This window comes from Salvelinus fontinalis, chromosome 14 (genome assembly GCF_029448725.1).
Source record: "Salvelinus fontinalis isolate EN_2023a chromosome 14, ASM2944872v1, whole genome shotgun sequence".
Lineage (NCBI taxonomy): Eukaryota > Metazoa > Chordata > Actinopteri > Salmoniformes > Salmonidae > Salvelinus > Salvelinus fontinalis.
In genome coordinates this window covers 49,753,492-49,778,438 of record NC_074678.1, presented here as the reverse complement: position 1 = coordinate 49,778,438, position 24,947 = coordinate 49,753,492, and the positions used below count along the sequence as shown (strand labels likewise).

General features: G+C 42.6%; 1 protein-coding gene across 19 annotated transcripts in view; it reads right to left on the bottom strand.

Moving 5' to 3' along the window:
• The window catches only part of LOC129811066 (receptor-type tyrosine-protein phosphatase S-like), a 278,327-nt gene that overhangs the window by 215,452 nt on the left and 37,928 nt on the right, over nt 1–24,947 (bottom strand). For 2 of the 19 annotated variants that reach the window (XM_055862203.1, XM_055862204.1), the window contains exon 2: nt 14,617–14,700. The exons of 16 other annotated variants lie outside the window; for them this stretch is intronic. The gene's annotated coding sequence lies outside the window, so the exon portion shown is untranslated. Of the gene's footprint in view, nt 1–86; nt 363–14,616; nt 14,701–24,947 lie in introns of those variants that run through there. One more of the 19 variants, XM_055862205.1, reaches the window with a different exon arrangement.

Here is a 24,947-nt window from a genome sequence, read left to right as displayed (position 1 = left end):
CAAAAAAAAAAAGCTTATGTTGCATCCATGAAATAACGAAGTGGAGAATAATCATACATTTCAATTGGGTAAAAGCGTCGAGTCACTTTTATACGGGGAAAACCACCGCTACAATCATTCTCTTTCTTGCAAGTCTGTTTTCCGTTTTCATATCAGTCGCTTTCAGTAAGTAGATCGCCTCAATAGAACAAAAGTATATGATCCCAAATGCGAGCCGTGTGATGATTCCCATGCGTATCTGTTTGCTGCTGTGGTTTATCTCCACGTCCCAGGTTTGGGATTTTTCCTAAATCCACCTCATTCGACTGGCGGTGGGAAGACCCGTGTCGAGTGCCCCCATAGTCGAATTACCCCCCCTCCACACACACACACACACACACACACACACACACAAAACGTACTGCCTCCTCTCTACACTCACGTGACCGCTCGCTTGTGAATGACATTACAGAGTGGAAACAGATGAGGATTTGGGGGTCGAACGTTATTTGAAACCTTCACGGTCGACCCTTTGCAGAAAAACTGGGCCAGGAGAGAGGGAGGGGTAGCGGTGTATGTGTATAACGTGGAAATAGTGATCTTAAATTAGCCCGTTTTCTTACATGTGTTCTCAAACAGTCAGATATGGTATTTTACACTACGGTAGATAGGCAGGACAGTAGGCTGCATTTGGACCCGATTCGCGCGCGTGCTTCTGCCCATTCCGTTCAATCTGAACAGCATAGTGTTCCGCAAAGAATAAACATGAATTATTTGCACATTCATTTGATCAAACGTTTAATTAAACTACCATTGCTTGTGGTTAAATAACGGAATGTTGTAAATGAAATGTAAAGGTTGGCCATATTGTTGTTAGACAATAGGTCTACACAATTGAAATCGGACTTAATAATTTATTGGTTCGTAAAATATGATGCACATTAAGAAAAGTGGGTTTGTCAAAGGTTCTTTGCAGTTTACAAAAGGGTTCTTCCCTCTTTTAGTGATATTTAAAATGTAAGTGGCTGGTTAGAATATTTTGGGGCGTGGTTTGATCACAGCTCTTTTTCTTCAACAGTGAGTAAATGTCTTTCCAGTTGATCTAATCTGTTGTGTCATGACATTGCATTGTGAATATGACTATGGCCGTTAATGGTGTCTTGTGAAAGACTCACGTTTGGCCCTCTGTCAATTGAGTGCTGTTGTTTACATCAGTTCTCAATTTTGTCCTCAGGCAGCCACAGCCATTTCAGGGCTGGCACATTTGATTCAACTTGGCAATTAGCACAATAATAACGTTCATGGAAATTAAACTACATAATATGGCGTACCAAAATAAATAAACAAACCTGTATGGTTCTTCAAAAGGATCTACAAAGAACCCTCGACATTGAAGAAGGTTATTTATAGAACCATTCTCCATAAAGTTTATATAAAGAACCATAAAAAATGTGTTATATATAGCCACAAAAAGGGTTGTAACCATAGCGGACCGGGTTCTTTATAGAACCTTAGAAAAGTTTTTTTTATAGCACCTTAAAGCTTCATTTTGGAACCTTATAAACAATAGGTGCCAACTTTGCACAAGTGCAAACGTCATAAAATCAGTCCCATTAGCCTATTTCAAAACCAAAGACCAAAAAAGTTTACTCTCAATGAGAGTCAGTCATTAAATGACAGCTTCCTAAAGGCTCTTTAATGGGAGAGTTTTTAACAACAAAGTTGTTTAAAGACCAAAACCCAATGGTGCTGTAATAGTGCTATGGTTGCACTTTTCAAATCAGCTGTTACAGATCCCCTGCCTGAATTCCAGTTAGCATGCATACATGACTGGTTCATCCTCTACAAGTACAAGTTGGTCTCCGTTGTTTGGCCCTAGGCTCTGTTCAAATCTGTTATAATTGATACGAACACTTTCAAATCGAATTATGTCAACACTTCGGTTTATTAGTCTTGAGGCTGTTGCCATCCGCAATGGATTGGACAAGAAAATGGAACAAGTGCAGGCTTGGCATGCCAGTTTTGGAGGAACAGCACTAAAAAAAGGACATTTCTCCAATTTGAGGGTGTATTTGTGTAGTGAACTTTTCAAGGGGCTCAGATCATAATGGATGAAGTCTTTAAAAGATCCATCTCGTGTGTACATTCTGTGACAAACTACCCATGCGAGCACCCCCCTTCACTACTCTTTGTTTGAAACCCAGTTTGATATGCAACCCTGTAAAAGGTCAAATGGGGCTAATCAATTTGAACACTGAATAAAACTTCGGTGTGATTTTATGTAGATTTTTTTTCTCCTCCCCATCCTCCTTATTCGCTGTTGCCTAATTTAATCATTCCGATAAATCTTGGAGCGCTGCACACCGCTTTTCCCCTGGTGGCGTGGGGCTTAACATGGTAAATTTCACTGGGACTAGGGAAATACGGGTTAGTGCATGGAAGGATAAAGGAGCACTTACGTCTTGACATGTGCAATCCATAACAGAGTAATGAGTCGACTACATTGGGAGTTCTTATCTTCTGTTCTCTCTCTCTCTCCCTCTCTCTCTCTCTCATTGTTTTTGTTGAGCGTTCACTAAAGCTGTGTAACTGCATGTGATGCATGCTGCTGGAGAAAGTGGAAGAGATATAATTTTGATGTGATGTGTCTCATTACCAAATCATGCCTATACAAGTGATGGAACAATACTTGAAAGTGTTGATTGCTTGAAATATTTGGAAATATTTGGAAAACCATTAACTATAAGCTTGGGTTACTATACAGATGTAATAATTGTTGTACTGTATCCATTAGAAAGACCTTAGTAACCCATTTGCTGCTTTCTGTCCTAGACTATGGTGACATCATCCATAAAGAAACAATTCCTGTGTAACGATGTTCGTCTGAGGAAGAAGGAGAGGACCAAGGTGCAGCGTGGTACGTGTTCATGATTTTTAATAACACTGAACACTAGAACAAAAAATAACAAAACGGAACTTAAGGAAACAGTCCTGTCTGGTACAGAGACAGAAAAGAACTACCCACAAAACACAGGTGGGAAAAGGCTACCTAAGTATGGTTCTCAATCAGAGACGATAGACAGCTGCCTCTGATTGAGAACCACACCCGGCCAAACACACAGAAATAGAAAACATAGAACACAAAACATAGAATGCCCACCCCAACTCACGCCCTGACCAAACCAAAATAGAGACATAAAAAGGATCTCTAAGGTCAGGGCTTGACATCCTGGATGCCATTATAAGACACATCATTGCAAACTGTATGAATCACTAAATTGTCTGTCACTCCCAAACAGAAGATAACTGCGTATTGGTAACAATGTATTTCTTAAATGTACAAACTTACATTTCCCTGTATATAATAAGGAACACCTAACTTTATAATACACTACTCCTTTCGACAATGGCAGCAATTACAAATGCAAAGCGTACATCATGACAGGAATAATGATGATATGTGTAAATATGTATGTAGATATTATAGGTACTTAGTTTTATTAGTTGTATTAGTAATTTTTAGCAGTAGTTTTTATTAGTTGTAGGCCTATTAGTAGTAGTACATAATCTTTTTTTATGCTGTTAATGTATGTTTTAGTTTACTATTATTATTATTATTTCATTGTTTTTTGTATTAGACAGTAGTTGCCATATTCTTCTTCTTACGAAGTATTGCTTTTTTGTTTTGTTTTTCTTCAGAGCCTGTGAAGACGATATAATCCCAAAACGATCATATTTTAACAAGTTACTTCATGGGTCAGTTTGAGCCTAGTCTTGGACTAAAATGCTTTTTCAAAGGAGATTCTCTGGGAATCTGTGTTTGGGAAATTGGCACTACATGGATTATACAGTACTATAAATATGTAGTCCTTATATGCTTTCAAGCTTAGGGGGCCAGGGTGACATTCCAATCCAAAATAGTCACCACTTGTTACTCAAGGTCCAAGGCTGAGAAGACCTGATGCAATTATTTTTATATGTAGCCTTTATTTAACTAGGCAAGTCGGTTAAAAGCAAATTCGTATTTACAATGACGGCCTACCCCGGCCAAACCCTAACCCGGACGACGCTGGGCCAATTGTGCGCCGCCCTATAGGACTCCCAATCATGGCCGGTTGTGATACAGCCCAGGATCACACCAGGGTCTCTAGTGACGCCTCTAGCACTGAAATGCAATGCCTTAGACCGCTGCGCCACTCGGGGAACGTTGCTCAGATTCTCTCCTGTTCTGTTTTCAGGTGACAACACAGAAAATGAAAGATCCTCTACAGTCCCCCTCCTCCTCTGTTCCTCTGTGTCACCCAGAGGGGTGGCAGCGGCAGCTGGCAACTTCAGTTGCTTAGAGTTCCTCATATGGCCCTATTTACTCCCCCTGTGATGGAGAGTTTGTCAGGTAGGTCTAGGAGAAGAAGAAGAAGAAGGCCCCAGGTACAAAACACATTTATTTCCAGCCAAACGTCCCCTAGGGGCTCCCTCTCCCCGACACTTAACACTCAAATATATTCTCATCTTTTTTAGAGGAATTCGCACCATTTTCATCTTGGCGGATGGACACACAGAGAGCTGAGAACTGTAGCTTTGTGAGGGAGCAGACCTGGGGCCGCTGCTGATGGCTCGATTGGTTTCCACATTCACACAAACACACACATGCACGCCAGTGGCGTTCAGTGCAATTCAAGATTAGGGAGGGCGCTTTTTTTTTTGTGAATGAATTTGCCCTCCAAAAATAAAGTTTTTAACGTAGGTGCACAGGCCCGAGACAGTGACTCATTCAATACCGTCTTGAACACTTGCCTGCATCTAGCTGATCTGGGGTGTAAACCTTTTGTTCAAACAGCTGCAAAATGTGAAAGGACAAATTCAGGTATGTCCCTCCCCATTTCGTTACATTTGCTTCCGTTTAAGAAACATTTTGCAACCGAATTGGCAGAATCAATACACCCCTGATCACCCACACACAGTTCACAGCTACATACAGCATCATCACTTTGCTCATTGTATAATTCCTTCTCGGATCTACGCGTTCTCCTCCTCTGACCTTTTCCCTTCGCTTGTGGACTTTAGTGCACAGCATAACAGCTCTCTGTGACCAGGTGCTAAAACCTGTCCAAGCCAAACCTTCATACCATAACTGCTAAAAACGGGGTTTCCCAAACTCGGTCCTCGGGACCCCAAGGGGTGCACGTTTTGTTTTTTGCCCTAGCACGACACAGCTGATTAAAAACAACAACTAATTATCAATCTTTGATCATTTGAATTAGCTGTGTAGTGTCAGGGAAAAATACAAAATGTTCACCCCTTGGGGTCCCAAGGACCGAATTTGGGAAATGCTGCGCTAATCGCTACACAGCCTACATCGTTGTCACTATATTAACATTATAGTCAACAAACTATAACTAACACGTTAGTAATCCCACAATCCAATCAATGTGTACAATCATGCAGTACAGTGTACAACAAGCAGTTTAGCAATTACACCGGCGGTCCGCGGTGGCAATAAATTAATAAAACTGAAAGCTTACCTTGAGTTGGAAGAGTTGCAGTGTTGAATAGCCTTAGCCTGCTAGCTAACATAGCATTCCTCTCTGTTTGAGTCAGGTTGTCGAGTAGGTTAAATTAGCCGCATTAGCTAAGTAAGTGAAAGGTAAACTAAGAAGAAAAAATCTACATTGAATTATTCCATTCAATTTAAGGGCTTTATTGACATGGGAAACATATGTTAACATTGCCAAAGCAAGTGAAATAGATAACAAACAAAAGGGAAATAAACAATAAAAACATTAACAGTAAACAATACCCTCACAAAAATTCCAAAATAATAAAGACATGTCAAATGTCATATTATGTGCAAATAGTTAAAGTACACAAGGGAAAATAAATAAACATAAATATGGGTTGTATTTACAATGGTGTTTGTTCTTCACTGATTGCCCTTTTCTTGTGGCAACAGGCCACAAATCTTGCTGCTGTGATGGCACACTGTGGTATTTCACCCAGTAGATATGGGAGTTTATCAAAATTGGGTTTGTTTTTGAATTCTTTGAGGGTCTAATATGGTCATGTATTTGGCAGGAGGTTAGGAAGTGCAGCTCAGTTTCCCACCTCATTTTGTGGGCAGTGTGCACATAGCCTGTCTTTTCTTGTGTAACAACGGCACTGGAGAAGAAGGACGTTTTTTACTTGTCCCCAAATGATCGTGTTTTTTTGTTTGTTTATTTGAGTTGTTTGTAACTTTTTTTTAAACTTATTTTGTACATAATGTTGCCGCTACCGTCTCTTATGACCGAAAATAACTTCTGGACATCAGGACTGCGGTTACTCACCACGGACTGGAAGAATCCTTTTTTCCCTTTTAACGAGTCTGACGAGCCCGACGCGAATGATATACTGCTTTCTCGGGAACAGGCCCAGATCCCCGTGATTTGCGTGAAGAAGAGGCAGAGAAAAGGGGGCCAGAGGGCGGGCTGCCTTTTGAGAATTCGTAGGCGATCGAATAAACCTCCACTTCCTTACATTCTGCTAGCATACGTGCAATCTTTGGAGAATAAAATAGATGACCGATGCGGAAGATTAAACTACCAACGGGACATTCAAAACTGTAATACCTTAAGCTTCACGGAGTCATAGCTGAATGACGACACTATCAACATACAGCTGGCTGGTTATACGCTGCACCGGCAGTAATGAACAGCGGCGCCTGGTAAGACAAGTGGCGGCGGGCTATGTATTTTTGTAAATAACAGCTGGTGCACGATATCTAAGGAAGTCTCGAGCTATTGCTCGCCTGAGGTAGAGTATCTCATGATAAGCTGTAGACCACACTATCTACTTAGAGATTTTTCATCTGTATTTTTTGTAGCTGTTTACATACCACCACAGACTGAGGCTGGCACTAAGATATCATTGAATGAGCTATATTCCGCCATAAGCAAATAAGCAAACAAGAAAACGCCCTGAGGTGGCGCTCCTAGCAGCTGGGGACTTTAGTGCAGGAAACTTATATCTGTTTTACCAAATTTCTATCAGCGTGTTAAATGTGCAACCAGAGGGACAAATACTCTGGACCACCTTTACTCCACATACAAAGCTCTCCCTCGTACTCCATTTGGCAGACGGATTACCAGGACGTGTACTGCGTTGTACTGCGCTGACCAACTGGCAAGTGTCTTCACTGACATTTTCAACCTCTCCCTGTCCAAGTCTGTAATACCAACATGTTTTAAGCAGACCACTATAGTGCCTGAGCCCAAGAATACTAAGGTAACCTGCCTAAATGACTACCGACCCGTAGCACTCACGTCTGTAGCCATGAAGTGCTTTGAAAGGCTGGTCATGGCTCACATCAACACCATTATCCCAGAAACCCTAGACCCACTCCAATTCACATACCGCCCCAACAGATCCACAGATGATGCAATCTCTATTGCACTCCACACTGCCCTTTCCCACCTGGACAAAAGGAACACCTATGTGAGAATGCTATTCATTGACTACAGCTCAGCGTTCAACACCATAGTGCCCTCAAAGCACATCGATAAGCTAAGGACCCTGTGACTAAACACCTCCCTCTGCAACTGGATCTTGGACTTCCTGACGGGCCGCCCCCAGGTTGTAAGGGTAGGTAACAACACATCTGCCACGCTGATCCTAAACACAGGGGCCCCTCAGGGGTGCGTGCTCAGTCCCCTCCTGTACTCCCTGTTCACTCATGACTGCACGGCCAGGCACGACTCCAACACCATCATTAAGTTTGCCCGATGACAAAACAGTGGTAGGCCTAATTACCGACAAAGACGAGACAGCCTATAGGGAGGAGGTCAGAGACCTGGCTGTGTGGTGCCAGGACAACAGCCTCTCCCTCAACGTGAGCAAGACAAAGGAGATGATTGTCAACGACTCCAACCTAAAAATTGTCAACGACTCCAGCCACTCTAATCATAGACTGTTCTCTCTGCTACCGCACGGCATGCGGTGCTGGAGAGCAAAGTCTAGGCCCAAGAGGCTTCTAAACAGCTTCTACCCCCAAGCCATAAGACTCCTGAACATCTAATCAAATGGCTACCCAGACTATTTGCATTGTCCCCCACTCCCCTCTTTTACACCGCTGCTACTCTCTGTTGTTATTATCTATGCATAGTCACTTTAATAACTCTACCTGCATATACTTATTACCTCAACTAACCGGTGCCCCCGCACATTGACTTTGTACCGGTACCCCCCTGTATATAGTCTTGTTATTTTACTGTTGCTCTTTAATTACTTTTATTTTATTTCTTATTCGTATTTTTTTTCACTGCATTGTTGGTTAGGGGCTCGTAAGTAAGCATTTCACTGTAAGGTCTACACCTGTTGTATTCGGTGCATGTGACTAATAACATTTAATTTGTTTTGATTTGATTTGAAAGCCAGGTCAGCCTACGATGGCCTTTCTCAATAGCAGGGCTATGCTCACTGAGTCTGTTTGGGTCAGTCACAGTGGTCAGGTATTCTGCCACTGTGTACTGTCTGTTAGGCACCAAATAGTATTCATGTTTTTTTGTTAATTCTTTCCAATGTGTCAAGTAAGTATCTTTTTGTTTTCTCATGATTTTGTTGGGTCTAATTTTGTTGCTGTCCTAGGGCTCTGTGGGCTCTGTTTGTGAACAGAGCCCAAGGACCAGCTTGCTTAGGGGACTCTTCTCCAGGTTCATCTCTATGTAGGTGATGGCTTTGTTATGGTTTGGGAATCGCTTCCTTTTTGGTGGTTGTAGAATTTAAAGGCTCTTTTCTGGATTTTGAAAATTAGCGGGTATCGGCCTTATTCTGCTCTGCGTTCATTATTTTGTGTTTTACATTGCACACTGAGGATATTTCTTGCAGAAATCTGCATGCAGAGTCTCAATTTGGTGTTTGTCACTTTTTGGGCAATGGGTTCTATAACTGATTCAAGTATTTTTAGCAGATCCTAATTGGTATGTCGAATTTTATGTTCCTTTTGATGGCATAGAAGCCCTTGCCTTGTCTCTCAGATCGTTCACAGCTCTGTGGAAGTTATCTGTGGCGCTGATGTTTAGGCCGAGGTATGTATAGTTTTTTGTGTGCTCTAGGGCAACGGTGACTAGATGGAATTTGTATTCCTGGCATCTCTCTCTCTCTCTCTCTCTCTCTCTCTTCTCCTTAATTTGTTTTAAACGGTTCAACTTTTGTCTTTCTCTCGCTTTGCGTCAACTACTCACCACATTTTATGCACTGCAGTGCTAGCTAGCTGTAGCTTATGCCTTCAGTACTAGATTCATTCTCTGACTCTTTGACTGGATGGGCAAGATGTTAGCTCATACCGTAAGAGCTCTGATAGATTGTCCTCTGAAAGTCGTCATACTTACTGTGTAAGTCTACGGAAGTTGTTGAGAACCATGATCTTCCTAGGCTTTGTATTGAAGTCGATGTACCCAGAGGAGGACGGAAAATACCTGTCCTCCGGCTATACCATGGTGCTACCCTAGAGGCTACTGTAGACCTTCATTGCAAAACAGTGTGTTTTATTCACTTATTTAGTGACTATATTGAAGTGAATATATTTAGTATAGTTGTATCTAAACAGGATAACTTTTTTATTGTTTCACAATTTTTTTCTTCTTCAGATATTCGCTGAGTAGGATGGTCCTCCCCTTCCTCCTCTGAGGAGCCTCCACTGATGCACACACATAGAGAGAGAGAGAGAGAGAGAGAGAGCACACACATAGAGAGAGAGAGAGAGAGAGAGAGAGAGAGAGAGAGAGAGGCCGAGCCAGGAGCAGGAAGAGAGGCAGACTGACAGCTATTAGAGCAGAACGATGCTTCTCTTATCTCCACGGCGATAGAGATCTACAAAGGCCTCGGCTAGAGATTATGAATTCATTACCTTGATACACAAGCAGCGGAATTGGTGGGGGTGTGTAGCGATGAAGGGAGGGGGGGTCATTTGTGCTAGATTTGCTATTAATATTGACTGTGGGCCTGTGACTGGGCATTTGATTTGGAGATAGGGGTGTATTGTCGGTCGAGATCAGTTCTGACCTCTTTGTGTTAGTGCAGAGCTGTCCAACCCTGTTCCTGGAGAGCTACCATCCTGTAGTTTTTCACTCCAACCCTAATTTAGCGCACCATTTTCTAATAATTAGCTGGTTGATCAGCTGCATCAGGTTTGTTACAACTGGGGCTAGAGGGAACACTCTCTAACACTCATCAGTGGAACAAAGGGTGTGGTCTATGTGGAGGAAATGGGTCCCTCCCACCAGGAAATATGAAGTGGTTGATAATAATCGACAGACATATTACTAGACAGCACAGAGGAAGCTATTAACTGTGTGCATTTCTGTAATCAAACACGTTTACCTCAATCTTTCTTGTTCTGTCTCTCTCCCTTTCCCTCCCTCTATTTTTCTCTCTCAATGACTCATCCTCGTTCTCACTGTCTATCTCAGTTCTTTCTTCACCTCAGCTTTTGTTGAACTCAACTGCCATTTGCCAGTGTGTGAATACCATGGAGAAATCCACAAGTGGAGAGAAAGAGCTAGAGTAAGAAAGAGAGAGAGAGAGAGGGGGGGGGGGAGCAAGAGGAAGGTGTGTAAGTGAGGGAGAGGCAGAGAGAGAGAGAGAGGAAGACGAGTGAGTGAGTGAGTGAGTGAGTGAGTGAGTGAGTGAGTGAGTGAGTGAGTGAGTGAGTGAGTGAGTGAGTGAGAGAGAGAGAGAGAGAGAGAGAGAAAGAGAGAGAACAGTCAGCTTTTCCACACCTCTATGAGAGGAGAACTGTTATGTGAGTGATGAGTGAAGCCAGGGGCTGTTTCTCTCCAGACCTTTGACTAACTGGCTGGCTGGCTGTGTCTTTCTTATTTGGTGCAGGGGGAATATTGGACTGAGGGAGCCACGGCACTCTGTTTACACATGGGTTCACGAGGTCAGCACAACGCCGCTGCTGCAGAGCAAATACAGCACTGCTCACCACTGACACTGACTGAGGCATTATGGGGGATTCTACTCTCACACTGACAAACTAGAGTGGGGTCAGCCTGTGCATGGTTAGACCTGCCCGTTCGGGTTCTTGCACTTTGTACCCACATGAAAAGATACTACAGTTTACTCTCGAACACTACAGTACTTACTATAGAATTATGTAGTAAACTGTAGTATACTGTAGAATACTTTACTTCATATTGTAGTATACCTCGATCAAATCCCCCACTGCTATGTCAAAGATACTAAAACAAAACACTATATTAAATACTACAGTAATGTTTGCAAAAACACTACAGTATACTACAGTCTGCAAAAATGCTACAGTAATTACTTTAGTGTATAACTACAGTTTTTTTTACTACAGTATTTAGACTATAGTGAACTGTAAAAACTACAGTATAGTAGAGTCATGTCTGCAAAACAACAGTAAATACTACAGTAAAGTCTGCAAAAACACTACAGTAAATACTATAGTATTTAACCATAGTATACTATAGTATTTTTTCATGTGGGTATGTGAGAATGAGACAGGTTTGAATGTAAATATAAACTGTTTAACCGTGCACATGCATGTACACTCATACACTGTGAAAACACATCCCGAAACACCAAGTCAAGTACGACACAAACACAAGGACATAGCTAGAGCCTGGAGTCAACACCAACGGAAAGGGCTCAATGAAAACAACATGGCTGCCTCAGAGAGCATGGCTCTACCGAGCCGTGTTTACACTGTGGCCCGACCCAGGCAGAGAATGGATTCAGCCCACACAGCACTGTGCTCTCAACCAGGGCTAATTGAGGCTGGCAAGTCTGAGCCACAGACCATTCGCTCTGCCTGTCTCAGGATTAGTAGGCCGGGCCCTCGGGCACCGCACAACTGGTCTGGCTTTGTTAATAAAATGCTAAATGATAGCATCTCCAAACTAGATTTGACTGTACAGGCTATAACCGCCATTGCCAACCATTTCTCTTTGTTTGTCTGTCAACTCGGGAAAAGACGTGTGAAAGGATACTGCGGTGGCCTGAGAAAGTAGCTTGTTTTTCTGTGCAGTGGTAAAGTTTTAAGGTGGTTTGAATTCCAGTGACTCGTGCTAATGTGAGGTTAGGAGCCGTACAAAATGGTTGTCATTTGTGAAATTAACAGTTGGGTTGAATTGAATAACCGTTATGAATCCTGGCTGGTTTCCAAAATGGGATACACACAAGACAAAGCCCTTAACGAACAGACAAACAAACAAACTCATGTAACGCCTTGGAATGATTACAAATATTCCCCAAACAATATAAATGATCCTCTTTTAAAATGCGACACACTGCTTTGGCTGGATCTGCATTACTGGTGGGGGGAACATCTGAAAAGAAAATACGCCTTTTGATTCCCAAATAGCATGAAATTATATACGCCGGAGGAATCAAATTCATTACCTCAAGACTTGAGGTTAATTTACATGTCTTTAAATACAGCTGTAAATAATTGGAGCGTTCATCATTTGATAATGGTAGTTTATTTCCAGGGTTTTTCTTTATGATGTGTATTACGAGGACGGTTCACGGCCTAGAGCGCACAGGGCAGCCGGCGGGCACATTAAACAGACTATCAAAGAAGGCCGCCATGCTAGCTGCCGCTAAAACAGAGCGCTGCCGTCCGACCCAATGCCAGTAGTAAAGATGAACACGCACCTTTTACACGCTAGAGCCCCGCTAGAGCCCTCACAAGCACTGCTCTTTCACTTCTATCCATACTAAAGCCTACCCAATGGTAGGTAGTACTCCTTGTTCATTCAGGTGCATAGCCCTTAAAGAATTGCCCCTTCGAGCCTAATCTAAGCACTAAGCAGTAAGCAGTTAACCCCCACAATCACAATAAAATTACACCTAGTTAGCCAATACCACAGCTTGTGAAGGCCCCAAAACCTGGTATAAGAAGATAAACAAAGGATCCGAAAGATGTTAGGCAAAGTAAAGCATCCTTGTACGTTCTCTGAATAGTCAACACGTTCGGACATTTTTGGATGGTTTTTCTTAATCTTAATTTCAAATGCCCTCATTGCAAAAATGTATTGAAATAATTCCCATTATTGTATGCACACACACACACACACACACACACACACACACACACACACACACACACACACACACACACACACACACACACACACACACACACACACACACACACACACACATTTACTCACCCAGCCCCCACACACACAGATATTGCACCCCCCCCCCCCACACACACACTCCTCCTCCCTTCCCCCAACCACACACACTTGAGCCCTCTGGCCTCACCCACTGCCTCCCTCCCTCCCTCTGCTCACAGTCTCTCCCACATTGAGTGCTGCTGCTGCTCCAGAGGGTCCAGATGTGGCACTTCTCTGTTCTCCACTTTCACAGTTAAACGAAGCAGGTCATTGAGGGCCTAAGTATCATCTCCCTCAATATGCTGAATGCAGCTATTAATACTGCTGCTTGTGTGCCTTAAGACAGTGTTGGAGAATGGCCTGCTAGTGCTTACACCAAGAAACCATCTGTCTGCCTAGTTGCTAACTGTACAGTAGTGCTGACATCCCTAACAAAGTGCGAACGTCCATTTTCTTCGGTGTCCCATAAGAGTAGGCTTTTATCTTTGTTTTTGCAAGCGTAACATGCAAATAAATCCACCAAAACTATGTTCAATGGAAGATTAGTGCGTACATGTAATTTCAATCAATATACAGTGTATAAAATATGTTAAAGTTGATGTCAATGAGATTTGTCAATATTTAAAAACACAGGTAGCTAAGATATTGCCCAGACGGAAGCAGTGCATAGTGATACTAAAAAGTGAATGCCCTCCGACCTAAACTATGGGTAGATGTAAGATCACGTGTGTAAATAGAAGATTTCCATCAGTGTTGAAAGTATGAAGTTAATAACATTTGTCAGTAGTGAAAAACCGAGGTAAAACCCAGAAGGAAGCAGTGAATACTGGAGAGTTGGTGTTCTCCAACCTAGGGAAATGAAACACTGAAGCACTGAGAGCAATGTGCAGACAGGTAGACTGGACTACAGGGGGTAAACAGCGCTCCTCAACATTAACCTGCTCTGACAGTTGGATGATGGTTCTCTCTCTTTTGGACACAGCTGTCAATACAGATGGATGGCCTGCGTAGGCGGGGGAGAAATTAACCTGAGTGGTGGCACTCTGACCTCTTACCACAGACACACACATCTGATAGAGTGGAAATCATTGGACTGATGGTTGACTAGTATAGGTTGTTACTACTACTACTACTACTACTACCACCAATCTGCTAATAATATCACAGCAAATACTCAAATATATATTTAAAAATGTAGTAGTGTAGTAGTAGTACTACTAGTAGGTTGACAAGCAATGATTGTTGGGGTTTTGGCATTTTTAATTCTATAGTACCATAGTGGTAATAGCACCATTTTAAAGTACAGTGATAGTGGTAGACATAGGCCTAATAGGAATCTCAGCTGTAAAGTTGGAGAGTGTTACACAATGTTTTTGAGGAAGAAAGTGCAATTGATTCTTATGGGGCCGAGAGAAATTCGAGCTGGAACAGAATTAGGCCACTAACTGTCGTTTCTTCCCCCTTCCTCCAAGATGGAGGAGGCCGGGGCCATGCAAAGTTTAGAGCCACTTACCTCTCGTTTGTTTTCAAAAGCGCTTTAGCTTCATATCTTCAGTTGTTTCAGTGGCTTTGTCTTCTCCTTTTTGCTCAAGTGTACCTTTAACCAGAGAGGGAGAAATGAAAGAGAAATGTTAATGAAAGGGACTGCCAAATGAACGGCCTCTTTGAGTGGAGAAACTTAGCGCCTAGATGATTTCCACTTTTATTTTCTGCCCTTCGGTGACCGCGCGGCGAATCGCAGGGCTCGAACGAGGCTAGGCTGATTGCTGGAGAACATTGCTGGAGTGTGAATCTGCATTAAATTCCACTTGCCTTTAAAACATTTTTTTTAAATCATCCATAATGAGGGCCTGGCCAGAGTGTGTGTATACGTACGTGTCCGTGTGTGTGTGCACATATGCGCGCGTGTGTGTAAGCCTGTATGTATGCGCGCATGTGTGTACATTTGACTATGCATGCGTGCTTGGCAAGTTCGTCTCTCTCTCCTATGTCACACACACACACACACACACACTCACTCAATATTCTGTCAATACTCTCAGTAAGTCTGGAGCCATAGGCACCACAGTCTGTGTGTGTGTTGTGGATGCTTTGCTCACCGGGGGGAGAGGGGTTATCTTTGCCAAAGGTCAGAGTATCTCATCATTAAAAGAGCCCACAGGATCACTCTTATAAGACATTACAATGAATACTATAATAATAGGATTATGAAAAGGTGTGTATTATACATGCCAGCCTGACACCTTGTGTGTTCCAGGGCAGCCGAGGTTGCATTACGACTGAGCAACACTGAGCGGAAAGGACTTTCTCCTCCCTCGATTTCTCTTAAACTGCCCTTTATCCCCTCCCTCATTCTCTTCCTTGTTCTCTCAGCTCAGTTCATAGACAGGCCCCCCAGCAACCCCATCGTTACCACGACAACCAGCCAGCAGGGAGACATGATTCCTCATCCTGACGGGCCGCTTGAATTCCAGCCCGGCCAATCATAACAGCTAAAAGGGGTTGTGCCTTGTCCCCAGTGGAGCTGGGCTGGGGCACAGAGAGGAGGAGGCGGAGGGGGGGATGTAGTGTGTGTGTGTGTGTGTGTGTGTGTGTGTGTGTGTGTGTGTGTGTGTGTGTGTGTGTGTGTGTGTGTGTGTGTGTGTGTGTGTGTGAGATAGAGAGAGAGAGACAGATTGAGAGAGTATCTGTGTGTGAAAGAGTGTGTGTCTGTGTGTGTATATGTGTGTGTGTACACATGTGTGCATGGAGGGGGTATGGCAATCTGGGCTCCAGTGTGTCCTCCCCTTCGCAGCTAATCTGCTGCCAAGAGGAGCGCAAAGGGAATTTGTTTAATGTACGGCATTTCTTCTCTGCACACGGTGTTGCACTACTGCTGCCCCCCTCTCTTATGTTACAGGCTAACAATGCACAGAGGCTAACGCTAGGCTAACGCTATGGCTAACGCTACGGCTAAAGCAGTGCTGTATCCTCACATTTTGGTATGAAACGAGGGCGAGGCCGTATCTCCACTCATGAGGAAAGAGCTCTCTGGTTAGTTTTTCTCATGACCCTGCAACATATTGGCATGAAGTTTAGTCACCGCTGAGACAGATGGCCAAGCATCATGGTGCATCGTAAATTGGGAGATGGTGGAACGCGGATGAAAAGACATCTCAGTAGAGCCTGCATCCTGTGATTTTCTCACTCTGTTTTTCTTTCTCCAGTACTGCGACAGGATTGGTGTCGTGAGGCAAAGGCATTTGAGTCCTTTTGTAGCTCAGTTGGTAGAGCATGGCGCTTGTATCACCAGTGTAGTGGGCTCGATTCCCGGGATGACCCATATGTAAACTGCGTCTGCTGAATGGCATGTATTATATAATTATACACAATGAGTGGACAAAACATTAAGAACACAGTCCTGATATTCAGTTGGCCTCAGAACCGCCTCAATTCGTCGGGGCATGGACTCTACAAGGTGTCGAAAGTGTGCCACGGGGATGCTTCCCACAGTTGTGTCAAGTTGGTTGGATGTTTTTTGGGTGGTGGAACATTCTTGATGCACACGGGAAACTGTTGAAAAGCCCAGCAGTGTTGCAGCTCTTGACACCAAGGCACTTGTGTCTTGCCCATTCACCCTCTGAATGGCACGCATACACAATCAATGTCTCAATTGTCTCAAGGCATAAGAATCCTTCTTTAACCCGTCTCCTCCCCTTCATCTACACTGATTGAAGTGGCTTTAATAACATGTGACATCAATAAGGGATCATAACTTTCACCTGTATTCACCTGGTCAGCCTATGTCATGGAAAGAGCAGGTGTCCAGAATATTTTGTACACTGTGTATATTATCACATTTAGCACATGGGCCAAAATACAAACGCCACAAATGTCTGACCTATTCAAGGAATGTGTCTCTGTCAACAAGTGTTGTACTTCTAAAGTAAAAACACACCTTTACTAGTGGGTTGAATATATTGGACGAATGAAATAGCACCACCTGCTTAAGCCTCGGTGTCTGCATTCGGCCCTATATTTGGTGTTTGGGTGGGTGTATGCCGCCTGTCTCTCCAAATGAGGTTCCTCCACCACACACGCACACACACACACACACACACCGAAAGTCTTCGACTGGAAAAGGACATAACCATAGCAACCTCCGTCACCCCCCACTCCCCGGTCTCACCACACCTGTCACCTTGTGTGACCCTGTCGTCCCCCCACCTCTCCCCCTCTCCAACCCCCCCCCCCCTTCCTCAATGTTCTGAGGGCATAAAGTGATTGTTGTGACCCACAGCAATTAAACCTGGGCCTCTGCCACGGAGCCGGGGGTTAGGGAAGGGGGTAGGAGGGGGGGGAGCTCACCTAAGCTCCTCTAATATATCGGACAGATAGAGGATCTGTGCTCTTGGCAGTCGTCCACTGTCTACCGGCGGGCGGAAGGTCAGTCGCTCACTCATCCCATTTCTGTTTTTATTTCGATATAGGTGAAATGACGTTATCGAAAAATAAATAGAAACAACACCCTATGAATGCAAACAGTAAGTATCACATGGCTTAGGAGATACATCAGCGGTATAATCATGTTTAGTAAAATGAGATGGGAAAAAAACAAAAACATTTCATGCAGATTGTAGATGATGATTCAATGACATTGGAAGAATGGAGTGCTGACGAGTCCGCCGAGGCCTCTGGGAAATGAGATGATGAACTACAGTGCGTTCAGAAAGTACAGCGTTCACACCCCTTGACTTTCCCCACATTTTGTTGTGCTGTAGCCAGAATTTGAAGTGGATTACATTGAGATTTTAAGTCACTGGCTTACACACAATACCCCATAATGTCAAAGTGGAATTATGTTTTTAGAAATGTTTTAAAATGTAGAGAAAATGATCGTCTAAAATGTCTGGTGTCAATAAGTGTTGAGTAAATCAAAAGAATGTAACGAGTAAAAATGTACAAGTCACATAATATGTTTCATGGACTAACTGTGTGCAATGACTACCTCATCTCTGTACCCCACAATTATCTGTAAGGTCCCTCAGTCGAGGAGTGAATATCAAAGGTAGATTCAACCAGAAAAACCAGGGAGGTTTTCCAATGCCTCGCAAAGAAAAGCACCTAATGGTAGAAAAACAGACAATGAATATCTCTTTGAGCGTGGTGAAGTTATTAATTACACTTTGGATGGTGTATCAATACACCCAGTCACTAAAAAGATACAGGTGTCTTTTCTTACTCAGTTGTCGGAGAGGAAGGAAACCGCTCAGGGATTTCACCATGAGGCCAATGGTGACTTTAAAACAGTTACAGAGATTAATGGCTGTGATACGAGAAAACTGAGGATGGATCAACAACATTGTTGTTAGTCCACAATACTAACCAACATGACAGAGTTGTACAGAATAAAAATATTCCAAATCATGCATCCTGTTTGCAAAAAGGCACTGAAGTAAAACTGCAAAAAGTGTGGTGAAGAAATTAACTTCATGTCCTGAATACAAATCCAATACAACACATCACTGAGTACCACTCTACATATTTCCAAGCATGATGGTGGCTGAGTCATGTTATGGGTATGCTTGTCACCAGCAAGGACTAGGTCAATTTTTTGGTAAAAATAAATGGAATAGTGCTAAGCACAGGCAAAATCCTAGAGGAAAACCTGGTTCAGTCTGCTTTCCAACAGACACTGGGAGACAAATTCACCTTTCATCAGGACAATAACCTCAAACACAGAGCCAAATATGCACTGGAGTTGCTTACCAAGCAAACATTAAAATGTTCCTGAGTGGCCTAGTTACAGTTTTGACTTAAATTGGCTTGAAAATCTATGGCAAAATTGAAAATTGCTTTTTAGCAATGATCAACAACCAATTTAACAGTTTTTTAAAATGTGGAAATATATTACAATCCAGGTGTGCAAAGCTTTTAGAGAGTCACCCCAAAAGACTCTCAGCTGTAGTCACTGCCAAAGGGGATCCTAACATATATTGACTCAGGGGTGTGAATATTTATGTGAATGAGATATTTCCGATTTATTTCAATTTAAATAAATAAATGTGCATTTCTAAAAACATGTTTGCACTTTGTCATTTGGGGTATCGTGTGTAACATAATAAGTCAAGGGGTATGAACACTTTCTGAAGGCACTGTATCTTACGGTTGACAAAGAATGAAAAGTCTGTTTTTACCCTTTAACTGTGGAGCTACGTCCAAAATAACACTCTAGCAAGTCCGTCACACAGGTCCACAAAGTGATTAACGTGTATAATCTGTTACACTTTACAATAAGGCTATATTAATAAGCATTAGTTGATGTACCCTTATTGTAAAGCATTACCATACTATCATTTACATGTTTATCATAAATTATTTTTCAGACACTCGTGGGTATTTTGCAACCAGTTAGGAAGGCTGTTAGGAAGGAACATGTTGAATTATCTCATGACTTATTTAAATGATGCAATGGCGTCGTCTGAAATGCCACCTGTTGTTCAAAGTGGTGTTTTTTTCCCCCCCTGTTCAACAAATGGGCAGCTCTGTTTCGGGATCCATCCAGCATCCATGCACTAAAACAAATAGCTGGCCCATCAGTTTGGGTCCAGTTTGGTTCAATGTCATTTCAACAATATGTATTTTTTTGTATGTGATGCAACTCAAACAGCGTTGCCTTGAACTCTCCCGATCACTCAAAAAATTAGATACACACACACACACACACACACACACACACACACACACACACACACACACACACACACACACACACACACACACACACACACACACACACACACACACAATCCTCCACCCCACCGCCTCCAACCCGTACACATATCCTCATATACAGCTCGCCCTTCTAGCCAACCACATTGCAACCAACAGATCAAAAGGCCTGAACAATCACACAGCCCTGTCTTTTTTGTTTTTGAGGAAAATGTCCCACAGACAGACCAGCCACTCCGCGGCAGCCACTCTGATCCACGGTTTCATTAGAGGGTCGGTTTTGCGCCGATAAATGCAACAGTGCCCATTATATTAGCTGGCTCTCAGCGAGCGAATCCCCAAACAATAATTACTGCTGTGTCTGTCTGTCCGCCATAGTTGGACAGCATTTCGGGGGGGGGGGGGGGGGGGGGGTGCTGCTCCTACCTCCTACCTCCTACCTAGGATGACTCTGCTCCCTTGAATGACTGTGCTAACTGGGGTTGGGTTTGTATAAATCATAAAACAATTTAAAACACGTTTGTAAGCTTTCAAATGTCATCAAACTCAACCTTTTGTCTTTTTCAGTGATGAAGACATGGATGTCTCATGGTGGGGTATGCAAAATGGATCAACTTTGATCACCTCAATCTCCTGAATGTTTCTGACCACTTCTACCATAGGCAAACATGTATGGAAGGTTTCCTTCAAATCAAAATGGGATGCAGTCAGAAAGTGATTGAAACCATATGGAACGATCCGTCTAGTAAATCTGCTGATGCCCTTCAGTGAGAGGCTGGTGACATTGGATTGGAAGCATTATTTGGTCACAGATGTGTCCCTCGGCCAGGGGGACTGGACACAGCAGAGGATTAATTACTATAAATCATCTCTCTCTCTGTCTCTCTCTCTCACACACACACACACACACACACACATACACACACACACACACACACACACACACACACACACACACACACACACACACACACATGTTCATGACTGCTCAGACTGTTGAGTCCGGCTTGCGGCTTTCTCTTTATCCATTTATCTCTCTCCATTTACGTCATCTCTCTTTTTCTCTCATATTGTGGAAGACGTTTTGTATGGCTGTCCTGTAGCCTATGTTAAAGGTATCCCATATTTTCTCGGAGGAAAGCCGAGATATCACTATTACGTCTTCACATCGGCCCATAAATCTCAAGATTAGCTGTTTGGTGAAAACAATGGCACCCATCAAATGGGATCGAGGGGACCAAGAAACAAGCCTTTAAACTTGCCCTGTGGATGAAATTGGGACATAAGTCACTCGTATTTAATAGATGCTGCAGATATTGACAGTTAGACAGAGGTTTTCTGGAATGTTCAACTAAGACCAGTGGGAAATCCCATTTCCAAACATTATTTGTCATCTTCTCACACGTGACGACTCGGCAAATAATTAAATGAATAAACAAATCGCCTTGGAGAAATATAATCAGGGCTTAGTGCGCCCGTCGCCATTGAGGGACGGGGTAGGGCTGGTGTGGCATGGCGATTGGCAGCAGGGGGTAGTGGGTGGGTTCTGGGAAGGGGAGGGGTGGGGGGGGGGGGGGGGAGTAGTTTAGTTTATTATTACTATTATCTACTGGTGCCGTATTTGTGTGGCATGGAATTCCGAAGCTTCCGAGAGCTTTGACCTCCCCAGCCCTGGACCAGGGGTTTGCAAAGCCTGGATCATCCCCTATAATCCGCACTCATTAAGGATGAGCTGCATGATAGCGCACCACCACCCTCCACACCCATCCACACTCTAACCAGCCTCCCCACTGTGGATAAGTGGCGGCTTTTATGGCAAATGTTATAAATTACTGCAGGCCATTGCATTCGCGCAACTGCTGGCTCAGTAAATAAAGCACCCACACACATCAGCATTAATAGGGACTATAGTGATTGGAGTGACAAACTGTGTGGGGGGGGGGGGGGAAGAGGAGGGACGTTTGGTCGATCAAGGGAAATGTACTGTAAGTTGTGCACTGCACTGTACTCACAAGAAATGAGTTGTTTTAAGAGATGGGAAGGGGAGAGAAGTTGAGATTTAGAGTTCTAGGTTGACTGGGTTGAGACAGCTTGCAGTAAGTATGCAGAAGGCTAATCTGACACTCGTGATGCCCATTTTTACCCACTTATAATGTGCTTCCTTCTATAAATACTTTAGGTAGGTCCATAAGAGGAGCAGGTATTATATTGGCCAAAACATGGAACGTAAAATATCTTTGGGGATGTTATATTAGAGATATTGGACTTCATATACATTCCAAATGGCCTCTCCTCTCCGCCAAGCCTACATATGAAGCCCTGGGTTAAACAACAGCTGGGAGTTTAGATAAATGACATCTACGTTATCCTCCAAAGATGTGATCTCGGTTCCTGAGCAGCAAATTAAAAATGTAAACCCATTTAGCAAGGTGGCCCAGAGTAACTTCAAGCAGTGTGGTCGGGAGGGGAGGGATGCGCGATACTCCATCAGCGTCGTGTCACGCCGGCCCTCTGAGTAATGACACCAGTCGACAGACTCGCCCGCTACTCAGCGAGAGGCCCGTCCACAAGAGGAAAATGTGCCACAATATACTCCAGCCGTAATTGATCTTGGTGCCATCTTTATTTTTAAACCCCCTTCCCTTCCGTCGTCTTCTTGAAATGTCTGGCGAATTTCAATAAAGTGCCACCACTGGGCCTATTACTCGGACAGAAACGAGGCGGTGCTCCTGACATAATTGTTCTCCTGTCTTTTGTCTGCCTGGAGGAGAGAGGAGATTTTATACCGTCCCTTTGGAGAGTGCCATGTTTAACAATGCACAGCCTCACTGAGATAATATTAAAAGCACAAGGACAAGGGGTACAATGAAGATAGAAGGGATAGAACAAAGAAGGAGATCGGTCATTACAAAGAGAACTATCATAAGTACTGAGCTAAAGCTGAGGCCAACCCCGCAAAATGCAGTCACATACACAAGCTCATTCAAAAAGAGTCCACCAAAAAGTTCTGATGCAACCTCAGCAAATCAATTAATTCACATTAAAATCCTCTATAAACAAATTGAATAACACATTCATAAATGGCAAGACAAAATACATCATAAGTAATAAGGTTTTGAAGTGTAAAAAAATCTTGTTACATAGATTGACGCATGGGTGCAACACACAGCCTATGTACCACTTTCCCTTACTGAAGAAACAGGCTCCTGGCAAACAGTTGTTGCAACTATTTGGCCAATTTGCTGCACATTTGCAGCAAGCTCATATTTTCGCTTTGTTTTGTGGCACACTGTTGAGGCAAATTTGCGACGACTTGCGAAGTTCTGGCAAACAATTCTGGGAAACTTGTGGCAAACATTCTACTGTTTGCTGCAAAATCATTATGAATATGCAAATTAGATCCGGTTTTCGGTTACTTTGTGCATAACGTTGAAGTGTGTTACAGTGCCTTCAGAAAGTATTCACACCCCTTTACCTTTTCCAAATGTTGTTGTGTTACAGCCTGAATTTAAAATGTATTAAATTGAGATGTTGTGTCACTGATCTACACACACACACAATACTGCATAATGTCAAAGTGGAATTTTGTAGTAGAACATATTCAAAAAAATAAAACATGTAAAGTTGAAATGTCTTGAGTCAATAAGTATTTAACCCCTTTGTCATGGCAAGCCTAAATAAGTTAACAAATGACATAATAAGTTGCATGGACTCATTCTGTGTTCAATAATAGTGGTTAACATGATTTTTAAATGACTACCTCATCTCTGTACCCCATAAATACAATTATCTGTAGGGTCCCTCAGTAGAGCAGTGAATTTCAAAGACAGATTCAACCACAAAGACCAGGGAGATGTTCAATGCATTGCAAAGAAGGGCACCAATTAGTAGAAAAAAAGATGAATATCCCTTTGAGCATGGTGAAGTTATTAATTAGGCTTTGGATTGTGTATCAATACATCCAGTCACTGCAAAGATACAGGCTTCCTTCTTAACTCCTTTGCTGGAGAGGAAGGAAACTGCTCAGGGATTTCACTAATAAGCCAATGGTGACTTTAAAACAGTAACAGAGTTTAATGGTTGTGATATGAGAAAACTGAGTATGGATCAACACCATTGTCGTTAATCCAAAATACAAACCTAAATGACAGAGTGAAAAGAAGGTTTACAACAAAGTAATACTGCCAAAAATGTGGTAAAGAAATGAAGTTTTTGTCCTGAATATAAAGCGTTATGTTTGGGGCAAATCCAACACAACATATCACTGAGTACCATTCTTCATATTTTCAAGTGTTATGGTGACTGCATCATGTTGTGGGTATGTGTGCTTGTCATTGGCAAGGACTAGGGAGTTTTTGGGATAAAAAAAAACGGAATACAGCTACGCACAGGCAAAATCCTAAAGAAAACCCTGCTTCAGTCTTCTTTCCAACAGACAGGACAACAGGACAATAACCTCAAACACAAGTACAAATCTACATTGGAGTCGCTTACCAAGATGACATTGAATGTTCCTGAGTGGGCTAGTTACAGTTTTGACTTAAATCGGCTTGCAAATCTATGGCAAGACTTAAACATGGCTTTATAGATATGATCAACAATTGACTTGACCAAGGTTGAAGAATTTAAAAAATAATGATGGGCAATTATTGTTCAATCCAGGTGTGCAAAGCTCTTAGACACTTAACCAAAAAAACACAGCTGTAATCGCTGCCAAATGTCTTATTGTCTCAATGGGGTGATAACTTACATAATCAAGATATATTCGTTTTATCATTGACCAAAAATGACAGATCAATACATTTTAATCCCACTTTGTAACACAACAAAATGTGGAAAAAGTAAAGGGGTGTGAATACTTTCTGAAGGCACTGAAGCTACTTAAACCAGATCAGATATAACTTTAACTTTACCTGAAAAAACCAAATCATACTAAATTGACTAAATATACTAAACAACATGTATTCAATGTCTTAACAGATAATTATACATCCAATACAGTTTTCTTAGTGATCTCATAATGAAAAAGTGCCACAATAAAAACCTTGAAATCATCAGCATGTAAATTAGAGAAAGAGAATGAACAACAGTTATATATTTAAAACAACAAAAACAAATCAACCCCAAATCAGA